We start from the raw sequence: 17,452 nt of genomic DNA, 5'->3' as shown, positions 1-17,452 counted from the left end.
TAGCACCAAGTAAACACTAAAACTTGGTTATAGTGATTGGCACCAAGTAAACACTAGACATTTTTATGCGGATATGCATAGAAAATAAAATTGAAGGTTACACAAAAATGTTAAAGGTGGCTTAGATTTGGGGGTGATTAGATTATAGTGGTTTTTCTTTTTGAGTTTATTCTTATATTCTACTTGCTCTATGATGAACATGCATGTGTGTTCCAACAAGCCTGTTAGATACCAGAGAAATTCTAGTAACAACATTAAGTCATTTAGAAGCAATAGAGGTTTATATAATAAGCTTCTTCCTTTGGAAACTCCTAAGCATACACTAAATCTCATCATTTGGCAATGGTTATGATATGCATTATAGACATTAGAAACGATAAGCTGTGGTTAGAGGAAGTGCTGCACCTCCTTGCTAGAAAGGAGATGAGGATAAGGATAGAATGAAGATGAATGAAGAAGATTGTGCCTTCTCACTTCCTAGATAAATACCAAGTATCATCCTGCACACCATGTCTAGCACATACCACTTAAGTGGTTATTGCGCCACTCTGGTTCCATTGAGATGCAATGAGCCATGAAAGAATCCCTCCCCAGGGATCTAATAATAATATGCTTGCTGAAGTCTTCTCTGGAACTGGAAAGATGTGCTGCCCTTGTCTATCGTCCAGGGAGGTATCCTTCATTCTAGCGATGACAGGATACAGCTGTGTGGCCAGCGGTTCCTTTGTGACCTCTGGGTCCTTCCTCTCTTTACATTTCCTAAGTATTCCAGTGAAATTCTGTGTGGAAGGTATGTTGGAGCAGGTCATTGAGAGGACTGTAACCGCTGGTTGACCCTTCAGCTGGACCCAGGCAATTCGAGGCTCCTCATCCCCTCCCCTGTCCTTGTAATGTAATGTGACTTCTGTCCATCAGTTCCATAGTGGGAGCCATTTACGAGGATGCAGTTTTGAAAGAGCGATGTGTTGTTGAGACTACCTGGACCAGATACATGACTGAATCCCATTAAGACATCTATACATTCTTTTTAAGATTCTGGCAGGCAGATGCCGAGATCTAGTCATCCTGCTGGCTGTCCAAGACCAGCCTTATGAGTAAGTTCTCTTGCCACCTACCAATACGGAATGGCTGGCCTCTTTCTTAGGTCTCTTCTTGCTCTCTGTGTACAAAACAATAGGGTAGTACAATTCACATTATTGACTAGAAGATTTTCAAAAATATGGCCTAACCATAAAATGTAAGTTTAACTAGTTAATGGGAATAGATAGTTGAGATCATCTTACCGTTGGCACATGAGAAAGCTTTTAACGGTTTAATGCTCTCCTACAAGAACAATCTCTTAAGGTTCATTTGGACCTTTTTTTTGCCTCTTGGATGTGTTTATCATATTTTGAAAGATTTTCTAACTGATATTTTAAATTGAACTCATTATTGCTGCAAATATATGTGTATGTGTATTCAAATTTTGAATGGTCTGAAATCGATAAAAGGTGATTCATAAGTATTTTTAAAAGTTAGCTTTATGTCCATTTGTCATTGGGCCTTGGGGTCATTATTTGTTTTGTTTTCTAACTTTGCATGAAACTATTTAAATACGGAAGAGAATCAACCTTTTTTAAGACTATTTTTTTTAATTCGACTTTAACTTTTCATCTTTTGTTAGTGAAATTATATTTAACGGAGTCTCTTTAAAATACTTTTTCATACAAGGTTTTCTGATCATATAGACTAAAAGTAATAGAAGATAAAATATTACAAGCTGCTTAAAGCTATTATATGTCTTTCATTATTTTGACATCCTTAATATTATGTCTTTATTTGTAAGTCAAACTTCCTCACTCACTAAAGGCTCATGTTGATGGAGATTAACTACTGAACTGTTCAAATAGTTTCTTACCATTCTAACTTGTCAACTATAATTAAGATCATACAAGATTATGTTAAACGGAATGATTAACCGCCATTAAGAGTCTGAAAACTTTTTTTTACAGTAAAAGAACTACAAAAAGAAATAAATATGTGTATTTTGAGAGAAACCATTTTGTAACATTTTAGGTCAATGGATTAATAAAAATCCAAATTTTGTTCAACAAAGGCAACAGATAAGAATATATTTCATGCTTTATTTCTATGATGGAGTTAAGGAAAGAGAGAGAGGAAGTTCTAAAGAAGCTGGAAGTTTGGAAGAATTTCCAAAGAAAGAGAAAAAAACAAAATAAAATACAGACACAAGGAGTCAGTAAACTCTGCGATTCGCCCGAGTGTAAGATAAAGTACTCCTATCACGTATTACTTTGAACATGTTTGAACATTGGTTCAATGTTAATTGGCTTATTAACAATTTTTTTCCCCTCTTTAATTCCCTGCCCCCACCACTTCCACCCCTGACCTACAGATGTTGCTGTCTCCCCTTAAGAACTGGATCTCTGAAGGCAGGGCGTCTCCTCCCAAGCGCTCCCAGTGCACACGGAGCAGGGGGCAAAGGGGGGCGGTGCAGGGGGAGGGTGTCTGGCACACCCCAGGGTGGTTATGGTCCTTGGCTCCACCTGGGGCGTGGCTCCACCTGGGGCGAGAATCCAGGACCTTCTGCGTGTAAAGCAGATGTGCTAACCACTTCACTATGGAGTCACTGGCTTATTAACAATTTTAAAAGATTCCCATCTCCTTTGGGGAGCATGTGATTTGCTTTTATTTTCAAAAATTAGGTTGATTGTTAAAGATTTATTTTCCAATGGAATTCCAGGAATTTTATCCATGCATTAAGGAAAAATTTAAGAGTTGACGCATTCACTCAACTCCTAAAAGTGTCCTATTCATGAATTTACTAGATGTCTAGCTTCAGTGACCCTTTGAATTTCATAGTTCTTTAGATTGCCTTTTTTTTTAACTGTGCAAAATCATAACCATCTTATTCCATAATGCCTGAACTCAGAATCAGAATCTATTTTTTGAGCCATTGTCTCCAAATCAAATGTAGATTTTTGTTCTACATATATTCTATCAGGCATAATTTATAGATGAACATTATTTAAGGCAGGAAAAAAATGGGGAAATCAACATTTTAAGTACTATTCACAAAATGCCAACTATTCTTTGCATAGTCTGTAGGTAAGCATGCAAGGTGGCAAGAGAAGAGAGCAAGGGAAGCCTTTTTATTTTATTGGTGATAATGTCACCATCAGAACAATATGAGTCTGCATTATGCTTTATGGATATGATCCATCTGTAGGCTATACTGCAAGTGCTGGAGAAATGAGAAGCTTTTGAAGGAATAGAAAGGTCACTGGGTTTGTCTTTAAGAAATGACATTTTTTCTACTCTTGTTAACATATACTCTTCTATTATAACAAATAACATTCAACAAATATATTTCAAGCACCTACTATTTGCTGGACACCAGAGATGCAACTTCCTACTATGTGCTAGGCTCTTCTTCATCTGTTAGGTATCATTATCATCACCCCCCACAGTTGGTGCATAGGAAAGCAGAGACTCAGAGAGTTTAAGTAACTTGCTCAAGTTCTCACAGCTTATAAAGCCGGGATCCTAAATCAGGATGTTTGATGCCAGAACCCAAGTGCTTCATGTGCTATACAACCACTGTGTATCTGACTCTGGGGTTTTATTAGGTCTGCTGTAGCTGGATTTTGCACACAGACTTCTCAGAATTAGAATTCGGGCCAGGATATCCACTCAGATAGTATTTAATTGACCTTGAGCAAGTTATTTAACTTCTCTGTGCTTCAGATTCTTCGTTTGTAAAATGAAAATATTAACAATACCTATGTGTTGGAGGAGGTCATTAAGAGGACGTTGATCCACTAGCTGGACTCGAGTCATCAGAGGCTTCTCACCCCTACCCCTGTCCTTGGAATGTACATTCTGCCCACTGTCCCCACAGCCGGAGCTGGTTCAGGGACGCAACCGTTAGAGAGGAATGTGTAGTCGAGATCATCTGGATGGTAAATGTGACTTAATCCAATTAAGGCCTCTATACAAACTTTTAAGATTCTGGCAGGCTGTTGGAGAGATCTGCTACTCTTGCACCTGCTCAAGACAAGCCTCATCTGTAAGTTCCCTTGCTTATTAAACCTGCCACCTGCCAATGTGGAGTGGTCTGATTCTTTCTCCATGTATGGGGGCCAGTTTCAGATTTCACCCAGAATTTGCAAACCAGCACTATCTCACAGGGGGGCCTTGAGAATTAGCGAGTATGAAGCATTAGAAAAATGTCACTTACATAGTGAGCACTATTATTAAATCTTGTGAACTATTTATTATTTAGAATTGTGTTCTTATAGATTTTTAGTTCTCCAGGGGTATATGGTTTTTGTTTTGTCTTGTTTTTGATTCTCTACCTCTGATGTGGGAGGATGGTAAGACACAATAGTAGCAGCTGTTTGGCTATTAATGTTAAGAAAACTGCACAGAAAGGCGGTGGAAAACAATTATTTCAAGAGATACCGAAAGGAAGGAAAAAAACAAAATAATATCCCATGTCAAAAGAGAGTTTCTAAAAGCTAATACACACACATGCACATACACACACACACATACACGCACATTCTGATAATTGTCTCTATAGAAATCGAAACCTGGGGAGTCAATGGTAGGAACCAGCACATTAAATCCAAGACAATAAATAGGAGGGGTAGGATAAAATGAGCAGGATATAATAATACAATCACATCCTTAGACCCCTCCCCTGCATTCATTCCCAGCCATTTTCTCCCTGCCACCTGCTTCTGTCCCTGACACAGCCATGTTCAAGGCTATGGTTAACTGGGTCTCTGGCCTTCTTCTACCACGTCTATTTGCCTGTGTAGTCCCCCTCCCTACCTACAGTGTTTGCTACACACTAACCCTTTTAAGGTTTTAATCAGGCACCAATGCTGAAGTTTGTTACTCCTGACAATGGTGGTGTTCAAAATCATGAGAAGTGCTCTGAATCTTAAATATGGTCAGCCTTGCAAATATTTTTTATGGATTCTTTCGTAACAGTGGTTGGTACGGAAGAGAAACTTATTAATTCTAGTGGCAATTGCATGAGACTGATTTTGAATGATTATCCCTTACGAAGCCAATGGAGAATGTGCTCAGTCTGTAGAGTAAGTGGAAACTAAATCCATTAAAAATGACCTCTCAGGCTATGACTTCTTTTAACTTCAAGTCTACATTTCTCTTTTCAGTTTTCATTCTTTTCATTTCTGTGATAAGCTTTGATCTTCTTTTCATAGTTTTCACCTTTCTCTTTAAGATTCCTAAATGAGGGGGGCTTTCTTGCCTGTGAGGGGGCTTGTGTCTGTATGTCCCCATGTACGTGCACTTAGTTGAGATGAGTAGAAAGATAATTACACTCTATTACATATTTTTGAGACCTTGGCCAGGCAACTTCCTCACTGAGGGCACTATATTTCTTTTATCACTTTCAGAAGCAAGGTTATATAATTTGATGATTCTATGATTTAATAAGAATTAGTCTCATGATTCAGGGATTCTAGCACTTCTACTCAATTTCTAACTGAAAAAAATTATAATGCCTTTCTTAAACTGAAAGAAAAAGTTAATTATTTAGTTTATTAATTTACTAAAGAAAAAAATCAGAGAATAGTAAAACTCCCACCTGCAATGTCACTCTACTTTTTGCTAAAATCTGCTTTATAAGTTTGGTCAAAGGCTAAGGCAGTATAACCAAATGCTTCCAAAATACTGTGGTTTAAAAACAATAGAAGCCTATTGTTTTCATGTTATGTCCCTTCAGTGAGCACACCAGGCTGGTGGGCAGCAAGTTACTCTGCTCAGATGCACACTCAGAGACTCACGTTCCCTGCAACCTGTTGCTTTGTCAGAGCAAGTCTTCGCCTGCACAGTGAAAGCCAGATCACAGGCAAAAGGCATATATCTTGCAGGAAGTGGGAATATGGCATGCAAACCCCTGTCTTATGGCCCAGATGCTGAAGTAGCACAGGTCACTTCTACATACACTTCTTTGAGAACTCAGTGACATGACCACACCTAATTAAAAAGGGACTGGGAAATGTCATCACTAGTAGAGCCCTCAGGAGCCCAGCCAAAAGGCTATAGCAGCCATTCACTGTGTAGCAACATTATGGTCAATAAGGAACTGCATATATGACAGTGGTCTCATAAGATTACAATGGAGCTGAAAAACTCTTATTGCCTAGCAACGTCATAGATATGGAGGTGGAAGACAATGAAATTGATCATCCTGACCCTGTGGAAGACTAGACTAATGTGTGTGTTTGTGTCTTAGTTTTTAACAACAACAACAAAAATATTTAAAAAGTAAAAGAAAAATAAAATATTTTTAAAATAGAAAAAAGCTTATAGAAAAAGTATACAGAGAAAACATTTTTGTACAGCTGTACAATGTATTTTAAGCTAAATGTTATTAGAAGAGTCGAAAAGTTAAAAAATAAAAAGTTTATAAAATAAAAATGTTATAGTAAGCTAAGGTTAATTTATTGTTGAAAATAGAAAGATATTGTTTAATAAACTCAGTGTAGCCTAAGTGTACAGTGTTTGTAAAGTCTAAAGTCTATAGCAGTGTCCTAAGCCTTCACATGCACTCACTGCTCATTCACTGACTCACTCAGAGCAACTTCTAGTCCTGAGAGCTCCATTCATGGTAAGGGCCCTATACAAGTGTACCATTTAAACATTTTTTATACATTTTTACTGTATGTTTTCTACATTTAAATATACAAATACTATTATGTTACAGTTAGTTGCCTGCAGTACTCAGAAAAGTAATATGCTATACAGGTTTGTAACGTAGGACCAATAGGCTATACTGTATAGCCTTTGCGTGTGGTAGGCCATATCATCTAGATATGTTTAAATGTACTCTAGGTCCATGGCCATGCTACCCTGAACAAGCCCAATCCCGTTTGATCTTGGAAGCTAAGCAGGGTCAGCCCTGGTCAGTACTTGGATGGGAAACCGCCTAGGAAGTCCAGGTGCTGTAGGCCTAAAAAAATAAATAAATAAATAAGTGCACTCTATGGTGTCAGCACAATGATGAAATCGCCTAATAATGCATTTCTTGGAATGTATCCCAGTTGTTAAGTAGCTCATGACCATATACAGAGAAGGGAGCTTGTGGTTGGTGGACAACCAGCTATCTCTGCTACGTCTCCTTAGTTCCTAAATCTAGACTTTGATAAAGTTCTTCATATTACTGATCATATTTTTAAATATTCAAAAATAGGATTAATAACTTGTTTTAGAAAAAATAATACTGAGTGTAAGATGTAGGATGTCAGGAGTCGGATAAACAAACAATCTCATATACTCTCAAGGATATGCATATTCACATCTTTCTGAGGGATGTTTGGTAATTAGCTTAATACAACATCTTTGGTAGTGGAAGTAGAGGTGGTACAATTATTAAACAGCTTTGTTGTTTGTTGTTCATCAAACAGATACAGAATGCAAAGAGATAGTCTGTATTTCAGATTAGAGCCATATCTTTCAACACAAAGTGAATCTAGAGCAGCATAGGGATTTTAGAAGTGACTCCTTTATTCTCTTTAACTTGTTCTCACAGCCGCCTGGTATATTTATGTCCTTTTAACTAGGCTGACAGGATTACCCCACATGCCCAAGCCTTCGTAACCTTGGGGAAAATCTTTCTCCTTCTATCTTCTCCCAATCATCAATTTGTAATTTTCACCATTTGGACTCCTTTTTCCAGAATCTGGTTCCTTTAATGAAGCCGACTGTTAATTGTCTGAGTTCATCCAGATCCATTCTGGAAGCGTGAGGCTGCTGGGTAAAGTACTGCAAATGGAGTGGACATGAAAACTCGATCCCTCCATACTGCCATGTTTTAGCATAATTCTTATTCATGGCTTTGCTTTAAAAAAAAAAAAAAAAAAAGTCTCTTCTTCCTCAGCCCTGAGTCCTACTCAAGGTTTAGAAATAGGTGGGGGCAGGGAGGGCAGGGTGACCTCCACACACTTCTTCATGTCATAGATGCGATGAACGTCTTCTCTACATTTCCTTCTGCCTCCTGCAGGGAGCTGTCCTTTGTCCTCTGCTTCAAGTTCTGAATCACTCACCCATCACCAACCGTGCCCCTCTTTTCTTTTTTTTTTAGTGATTTTTTTACATCACACTGATTAGATCCAACACATTTCAAATTTACAAGCTCAAAATTTAAATCTGTGGAAGAGGCCTGGCCTCCTCGCCTTATTGGGGTGGTAGTTACACTTTCCTTGTCCTAGGTTCAGGGGTCATGGCCCCCATATTACTCCTGTCTTGCTCCTCTTTACCATTCATGCTCTAACTTCTCCTCCCAGAGGCGACAGGGCTCTTCTTTGACCTCACTCGGAGTAAATTAATTCAGTCATGGATGTTGGTATCAGTGACCTGAAGCCAGGTGTTTCCCCTCCTGTCAGCTTCCTTGGAGGAAGGAAACTTTCACCTAACAGACCCCACTTCAGTCTCCATTTGGTAGCATGGATTCTCATTATTTACTTTCAGGGCTCTCTCCTAGCAGTCAGGTATACTTACCTGAGATCTCGGCACTGCTCCGCAGCAGGCAGCCTTAAGCCTCTTGGAGTTTTCTTTTACTTACATATAGGAGTGAAATTATTATTTTGTTCTCTTATCATAAACAAAGTAATATAATTGTGGGTTTGCCATTTTTTTCTGTATGGAGAGATACTATAGTTTTGGGGATTTGGAGACTCTTCTTGGATAATGAAGTCTAGCCTTACATTTTTTGATAACCCATAAATTAAAAGATAGTCTAAATGATTTCAATCCTTTTAAATGTATTGAGATTTGTTTTGTGGCCCAGCATATGGTATATCTTTGCAAATTCCACATGCACTTGAAAATAATTCATATTTTGCTATTGTTAGTTGGAGCATAGTATAAATTGTCAATTAGATTAAGCTGATTGTTAGTGCGGTTTAAGCCTTATGTCTTTTGTCTTGATGTAAGGTTAAAAGTGATGAATTCCCAGATCTTTACATGTCACAGCTGAAACCAGAAGTTTCAAAAAATTAAGATAAAAACCTATAAAATAAACCCAAAGAAACAGAAGGAAGGAAATAATAAAACTAAAGGGAGAAATTAATGAAGTAGACAATAAGCTTCTCATAGCAAAAATCAACTACAAAAATGTTTGGTTTGTTGAAAACTGACAAACATTTAACAAGACTAATCAAAAAAAAGGGGGAATGCACAAATATAAAAATATCAGGTCTGAAGAGGATTAATCTCACTAGAAATTTAGATCTAGATCTTTAGATCTTACTAGAGAACCTCCAGGCATTTAAAGTAAGTAAGAATATATTAAGATATTATAAATAATTTTATGCCAATAAATATGAAAATGTAGATGATATGGTTATATTTCTAGAAAATACCACTTATCAAAATGGGCAGAAGATAGATATCTAAATAGACTTATAACAGTCAAGTATTAGAGGAAAAATGGCGGCTGTCCCTCCAGGCCTCCCTCTGGCGCCACAGAACTCAGTCTTTGCCCATGCCTCTTGTGCCTCCCCAGTTGCTGACCCTCCGCCGGAGCCCAGGTGTTATCCGAGATAAATTGTGTGGGATTATGAACATTTCAGTGGAGGGCCTACATGATGTCATGATGGAAGATCTCGAAACAGGAACTTATAAAGACTGAATGTTGATGTCTCATCTTGAAGAACCAAAAGTAACAGAAGATGAAGAACCACCCACAGAACAGGATAAGAGGGAAGACATGTTGGCCCTGAAGGATCCAGTGCACACAGTGTTACTGCAGAGGTTCATCCACGAGAAGCTTAAGACACATCAGGAGCTACTTGGAGAGCAAAGCTTTCAGTACCTTATGGCAGCGATGGACACAGAGATTGTCACCCAAGGAGATTTTACAGGGACCGAGAGCATATGACATGTGGCTGCGCCTTTTTCTGAAATTAGCCAAAGAAGCCAGCCTGTCCTTTGTGTATGAGAACTTGCTGAGATGATGAAGAAATCCCTTGTGTATGAAAATGAAGATGTGAAAACCACACATTTTTATACAACATTTAGCAAATAAATGTAAATCCCACATACCTAAAATCACAAACCCATTTCTCAAAAAGAATTTAATTTTATATTTATGAGGGTCCCTGTGTTTAGTACTGTGCTGGCTGGAAAATTATTGCTTGGCTATCGCCCATGGGAACATAACATTCTAACAATAAGCTTTCTGCTTCTGTACCCCCCGCTTGCACAACTGACCTGTGGGTTGACAATTAGTAAAAAGAAGAAAAATAGACTTGTGTGTTCAAACAGAATGAAGAATGGGGTTTAGGGCTTAAAAACTCTGTACCTCTACATTTCGAGGCTGCTTAATTGGGGGTTACATACCCCTGGCAGACCCAGCTGGCTGAATAAAGAGTGTGTTTCCTATAACTCACTGATTTCTGGTGGTCCATGTATCTATCGGGGGCTGGCGGCTACAACAGTACTAGAGATAGATTTGATGACAATAGCTGCTTAGTTTCTTGTTAAGAGAAGATACTTTGATTATCTTTTTATCATGTGCTCTTAACATTTGGGAAGGTGAAGGTTAATGTCTGAGATGTTTTTCTGCAACCAAAAGCAGTTAAATTCGGCTGCCTTATCCATTTTTTTAAAAGCGTACAGCACTCGGTATTCCTACATGGTCTCCCACCCAAGTACTCACCAGTCCTGACCCTGCTTACCTTCCAAGATCAGACAAGATCAGGCGTGTTCAGGGTGGTATGGCCATTGACTAGCCTTATCTATTTTTAAGCTAATGAAACTACTTGTTTGAAAAAATGACAAAGCTGTTCAGATTTAATTAAATTTCCTCACCAGACAAATTATATAAATAGTGACAAACATACATTACTGAGATTATCTTGCAAGCAAGTTGTTTTCATCTGACAATGTGTTTTATTGAACAAATGTTTTTATTTTCATTCTGGTAATTTGATACAGGAATTAGTAAAGGGATTTTTTTTCTCACTTTATTTTTAGTAATTACATTTAGTCTTTAAGTGTACATTGTAAGGCTCGTAGAAGTGAACTTATGGTAGTGCAGTACCAGGTGGGAGACCTCTGGTTGTGATTTTGGTCCTACTATTCTTGCTATCCTAAAGGCCAGGAGACCTGGGAGCACCAAGAAGACCCAGGCAACCTACAGCACCCCGTGTGCCGTGAGGTGGCTGTGAAAAGACGTTTGGCACCTACCTACCTCAGGCTCCTCAGTGCAGGGTGCCTCAGGGCCTTGATGATATGGGTGCACCATGGAGGACCCAGCAGCAACCCTCGGGGTACCAACTGGTATGATAAGCCTTCCTCCCTATTTCTTTGACATGTAGTACTGAAAAGGGGGAAAACGAGAAATTAAAGCCTTACTTTGTTTCATTTGCCACTTATTGTATGGAACCCTTAAAGCATTTTTTAAAAAATACTCAAAAGCAAGGTTAGAAAATGTCTGATCTTTCTAAAGAAAGTTGGGTATAGTATGTAGTTGCAGGAAACCCACTGCCCCTTTGTAAGCTGTGGAAACCCAAATGTATGGAAATATTGGATGTTTTCAACAAGGGAAAGAAAATATGGTCCAAATCAAATTTTCCAAAGATAAAAAAATAATCAAATATTGACAATTTCTATAATGTAAACTAATTTTAAAGAAACTAAATTGTTAATATAAAACCTTCCCATAAAGAAAACTCCAAGTTTTGATAACTATACAAACAAGTTTTATTTTTTTAAAAACACATAAGAAATAACTCCAAGCCTTCGCAAACTTTTCCAGTAAAGTACAATTCTGGGAGGAAGAATTCATGTGAGATATCAGGTAGCCAATAAGATGGTAGAGAAAAGACACGTTCTAGTGATCTCTGACTGCCCAGCGAATAAATCCCATTTATATTCCCTCTTATAACAACTAAACAAACAAACAACAATAATGACAACAAAAAACTCACACAGCACATAAGTCTATAAGAGGTAGAAACTTTATCCCATTATGGAAAATCTAAAAAATACCAGATGTTTCCTTCCTAACTTGGAGATTTTGAATGTTGGAGGAAGAAACTCAAAGACAGAATATTAGAGAGAATTCACAGGATGGGGTCAGTACTGTGCCCAGGCACAGCAGTTGGAGCCTAACAGCCTAGTCCTACAGTACAACCTTGGATATTTTTATCTGCCTCCCAGTCTTGGAATCCTGCCTGTTACCTGAGCCAAAGTGTTTAACTTTCTTGTCAAATCTGGTAGTTACATCATAGGAGTGTAATGAATTCCTTTTCTCTTCAGTTTAGCCAGATTTCAAAGGTAAATCATCATGCATTTCTTTAGTACCCTGTGGTGACATTGTTGAGAAAGTACTAGTGCCTTTCACAACCCATTCACGAGGCACTGCAGTACAATCTAGAACCCCTCATTAATTGGCATTAATGTCCGCCACTCCCAAAGTAGGATTCTGGCTTTTAAAGAGACTAATCTTTTCCCCACTTGAAGACTCCACTACTTTCTGTCACCTTGAATCTTTCAACTGGGCTCTTTGCCAGATTTCTACTCTCATTTGGATGACCGTGGAAGTTTTAGGTTGCTGACTTCATGGCTGCTGAGAGATAGCACAGTCTTCAGGATGCAAGTCTTTTCACCCCAAATGGCAGGTGTTCCCTCAATAGAGAGTACCAGAGATTCATTTGAACCTGGTCACGTAATGAACCATCTACATTTTTGTTTTGCAACCTCAACTAACCATAAAAGCAAAAAGTAGGTTCTAGAGCTGCTATCCACTACTGCCTATTTACGCCCAATTTAGCGCTGGTAGGACATAGCAGTAGTTTGGTATAGGTTTATGCAATAAAGAGTATTGCGACTGATATAAATTTTAGAATTTAACCACTATATTCTTTTCTATATCTAAGAATATTTGTTTATGAGTGAGTTAGCAACTCTAATTGTCAGACTGAATCAACCTAGCTAATTCTATGGGTTTCTTTACTTGAGGGAACTCTCGTTGTAGTACCACTTCAAGCCTCCCAAGTTGGCATCTATATGAAATATTATTGGAGTCTAAACTTCAATATACAACACAAATGCTCAGCATGGCAGCTCCCAGGCTTCTTCCTACCTCTCTCTCTCTTTCTCTCTCTGAAGGACTCAGAGGTCCTCAATACTTGAAATTCAGAAATATTCCCTGGCTCTGAGCTCATCCCCTGTAGAGAAACAATGTGTTCCTCATATGTCACAAAGTCGCAGAAGTGCCAACCCTTATCAAGGTCAGTTCCAACCCTGCCTCCTTCAGTAGTCTACACACTCAGCCTCCTCCATAGTCCTTCTGAAGACATCAGAACTTTAAATATTTCATATCCCTTCCTGCTATTGAAAGGTGACTGAGCGTTGGAAATACCCTGAATCACTCATGCAAGACTGAAAACATCCTCAAGATAATTTTTCTGAAATATATTCTCTATCGTGTTGTCTCATTTTGTAAATTCATATACTTTTCCTCCTAGATTATAGATTTACCTTTAGTAATTCCCTTTGGGCCCCGGGGAATTACCGAGGACAAAGCCATCTAAACCAATATCTGAAGGTCCTCTGCAGCTGCCCGCTTCCACCTCCCTTTTATATGACACGACTTTGGCACTAGTGCACAGAACATGTCCTGAGATTACGGCAAACAATCAGAAGAGGCTAACACTCAACTCTGTCTTCACCTAAGTTTGCCAGAAAGCAGAACCCGAAGAAAAAGTTTCTGTGCCAACCCCTTACTGGGGAGTGTGGCCCAGGGGCAGAAATGAGAGACAATGGTAGTGCAGAAGAGAAAAAGGAAACAAGACGTATTATCGAATTGGCTACTACCACGTGTGTGACTGGTTGCTCGATCTCATGAGAGCACCTGAACTATTAAATATTACATTTATTTTAATCTAATTTAATTTAAAAATTAAATATGAAATTCTTAGAGAATATGCTCTCTGACCACAATGATATTAAATTAAAAATCAGTAACAAAAACTGGAAACAACTCAGCTATCTTTCCATAAGTGAATGGTATAAAAAGTTTACAAACCATAAGCAACGTTTAACCTCTGTATGTGAGAGATTAAACAGACTGTAGCACATCCATACCGCTACTTACCAATGAAAAGAAACAAACTGTTGACAAAACAACTACTCGGATGAATCTCTGGATAATTCTGCTAAGTGAAAAAACAATCCTAAATTTCATATATTGTAATGATTCCATTTATATAACAATCTTGACATGACAAAATTATAGAAATGGAGAACAGATTAGTGGTTGCCAGAATATGAGAAGTCTGAGGATTAAAGAAATGGGTGTGGCTGTAAGAGAGCAACATGAAATACTCCCGTCATGATAGAAAAATTCTGTAACCTGACTTTATCGACATCAATATTTTGGCTATTTTACAAGATATTACCATTAGGAGGTAAAGGATGCACAAAATCTCTGTATTTCTCAGAACTTCATGTGACTATAAATCTCAAAATAAAAAATAAAAGCTCAATTTAAATCTAAAAAAAAAAAAAAGCCCTCTCCACAGTTCACGATTATCATTATTTCTCTATCATTCAAGTGCTAAAACCAAAGTATAACCCAAAATCTTACTTTCTACCTGTATCTCACTCTGATAAATCACAGATGAGAACTTTGGTAATTAAAGAGCCACTGAAGGCCGGAGGTTATCACCAGGCTACATAGGTAACTCCAGGAATCGGTTGCCTATTGCCATCTGACACGTGAGGGAACCAGTTTCAGAATCTCATCCGGAAGGTCTGGTTTCCAGGGCCACTGGTAGAACTGTACATTAGTTCTACAATATGTAGAGTCTGAGATAAAGCTTAAATGACAATACTTCATTGGGGAGTGAAACAAAGGTGGGAGATCGTGAGAACAAAGCAGGTAAGGATAGAGAACTAATATAAAAATGGGTTGTCAAGTTGGCCACCACTACAGACGATTGATTATGTGATAGTCAGAATTCTAGATGTTCCTCAATCTAGATGTTCTGGTTATTCAATCAAATACTAAATAAGGGCTACTCTGAAAGATCTTCGCAGATGTAATTAAGGCTACTAGTAAATTGATCTTAAAATAGGGAGATAATTTTGGATTATTCAGATGAACCCAATTTAATCGCATGTGCCCTTGGAAGCAGAGAACTTTCCCTGGCTGGAGTCAGAAGACCTAAAAGATGGGGCAAAAGGGGAAGTCAGAGAGATTCCAAGTGTGAGAAGTGTTCAGTCTGCCGTTACTGTCTCTGAGATGCTGGGGCCCAGGTACAAGGACTGGAGAGAGGCCCTAGGAGCTAAGGGCATCCCCAGGCTGACAACCAGCAAGGAAATGGGAACCTCAGACCTGCAAACAAAGGAAACTGGATTATTGCAACAACGTGACTGAGCTTACAATTGGATTCTCCCCAGAGCATCCAGAGAAGCGTCTCAACCAGCAGACACCTTGATTTTGGTCTTGTGAAACCCAGAGCAGAGAAACCCATCGAGCCCATCTGAATTTGTAACCTAGGGAACTTGAGAAAACAAATTCATGTTGTTTTAAGTCACTAAGGTTGTGGCAATTTGTTACAGCAGCAATAGAAAATGAATACATTTGCTTTCGTTCCGAGAAAGAAAAACTATGCCCTGACTCACATCTCGCATTAGTGGTTACCCCACAGGGTAACTGCCCTCCACTTTGAGATACATATGCATGAGGGTCCAGCAGTTTCCTACCACATTTCCACAATGCAACATTGATTAAAAAAAAAAAAAAGCCCTGTGGCAGAAAATGATCAGGTATGAGGGTCGGGCTTGGGACTTGTACTGCCAGGCTATACATATAAAAGTGGCCAGAGCCAAAGTTGTTCTCATGCTCATTCCATAAAAAATGAACACCAAAAGGGAGAGAAAGGAATGGCTTTTTATTTCTGGAATCCAGACCTATAAAGCATCTAGCTATAATTCTTTCTAATTTGCCCAAAGGCACCATATGTACTAGCAGCAGGAGGTCAGTGGGATCAAGAAGACCAGGATTCAAGGTGCTGGAAAGGTCATTGTTAGGGACTGGATATTTGTGTCCTTTCAAAATTAATATGTTGAACTTCAAATTCCCAAAATGATGGCATTAGAAAGTGGGGCTTTGGGAAGTGATTAGGTCATGAGAGTAGAGTATTCATGAGTGGAATCAGTGATCTTTAAAAAAGACTTGAGGGAGCTCTTGCCCTCTCTCCACCATGAGAAGACGTGGTGAGGAGAAAGCTGTCTGTGAACAGGGAAGCTGGCTCTCGCCACACACCAAGTTTGCCGGCACGTCATTCTTGGACTTCCTTGACTCCAGAACTGTGAGAAATAATTGTTTGTTGTTTAAACCACCCAGTCTATGGTATTTTTGTTATAGTACCCCAAACAGACAAAGATGACCGTCAAAATATACACCAGCATAATTAAGGTTGATAGTAGGACATGGCTGAGGAGAAACTTGAGCCAAATAGTGACACTGTTTAGGCCCTGGCATAGAAGACAACATAGGGATAATGGCATAAAGGTGGTACCTTTAATGAGAGTGGCTGCTGGTTCCTGGCATGCATTTTCCACCAGCATCCATATCTCTTCTCCTCTTTGACACAAGCTAGCACATCAATATTCAGACCATGGGCTGGGTCCTGAGAACTGGAAACCCCCAGCCTACAGGAACTTCATCTTTGGAGGGTAGATTCTCCTCACCTGTGTGGTGGTGGGAGGTACTCCACTCCTTCCCCCGCCTAGCCCCACATTTGTCTGTAGAGTCACTGGGCTCCAATCCCCAAGTGTTGTGAACCCCCTTTGTCTTCCCCTATTTACTATCCTGGATCCACCACTTACTGGCCAGGCAATCTGGGGCCAGTAGTCTGACCTTTCCTTGCTTCTGTTTCTTCATTTATAAAACACATACTTTATGGGGCTGTGGTTTGGCTTAAGTAGAAATAAGTGCAGTGCCAGATCTGGAGCAAGTGCTTGCTATTATTATTATTAATAATAGTAGTAGTAGTAGGATGATGAAAAAGCCAAAGTTTTAAACCAACCTAAAAGATAGAGAATTCATTAAGTGAATTCTAATACAGCTATAAAGTGGAACACCGTTGAGTTGTTTAAAAATGAAGAAGATATAAGATACATTAATATGGAGAAACCGCAGAACAGCTTGTGTAATATTTGTGTAAAACAATATGGCAAAGTAATATATACTTATATTTGCTTATATATGCATAAAATTGCTTGGGGAAGATACACAGGAAGCTAATAATAGTTTTTCTACTTGGGGCATAAAAACTTGGCAGATGAGTAACAGTGGTAAAAGAGATTTTTCACTTACACTTTTAGACTTTTCAATTTAAGAACCATGTTAATGTATTTATTCAAAAATATAGGAAATGCCTAAAAATGAAAATAT

At 38.7% G+C, this 17,452-nt stretch overlaps 2 pseudogenes; one reads left to right on the top strand and one right to left on the bottom strand.

Moving 5' to 3' along the window:
- The first annotated feature begins 6,873 nt into the window (after positions 1 to 6,873).
- On the top strand, positions 6,874 to 6,992 carry LOC112479800 (annotated as a pseudogene).
- A 3,658-nt stretch (positions 6,993 to 10,650) lies between these two features.
- Positions 10,651 to 10,769, bottom strand: LOC112479948 (annotated as a pseudogene).
- Between the last annotated feature and the right edge of the window lie 6,683 nt (positions 10,770 to 17,452).

Source organism: Pteropus alecto, unplaced genomic scaffold (genome assembly GCF_000325575.1).
Source record: "Pteropus alecto unplaced genomic scaffold, ASM32557v1 scaffold21, whole genome shotgun sequence".
NCBI classification, from domain to species: Eukaryota; Metazoa; Chordata; class Mammalia; order Chiroptera; family Pteropodidae; genus Pteropus; species Pteropus alecto.
This window is presented reverse-complemented; position numbering and strand designations above follow the sequence as displayed.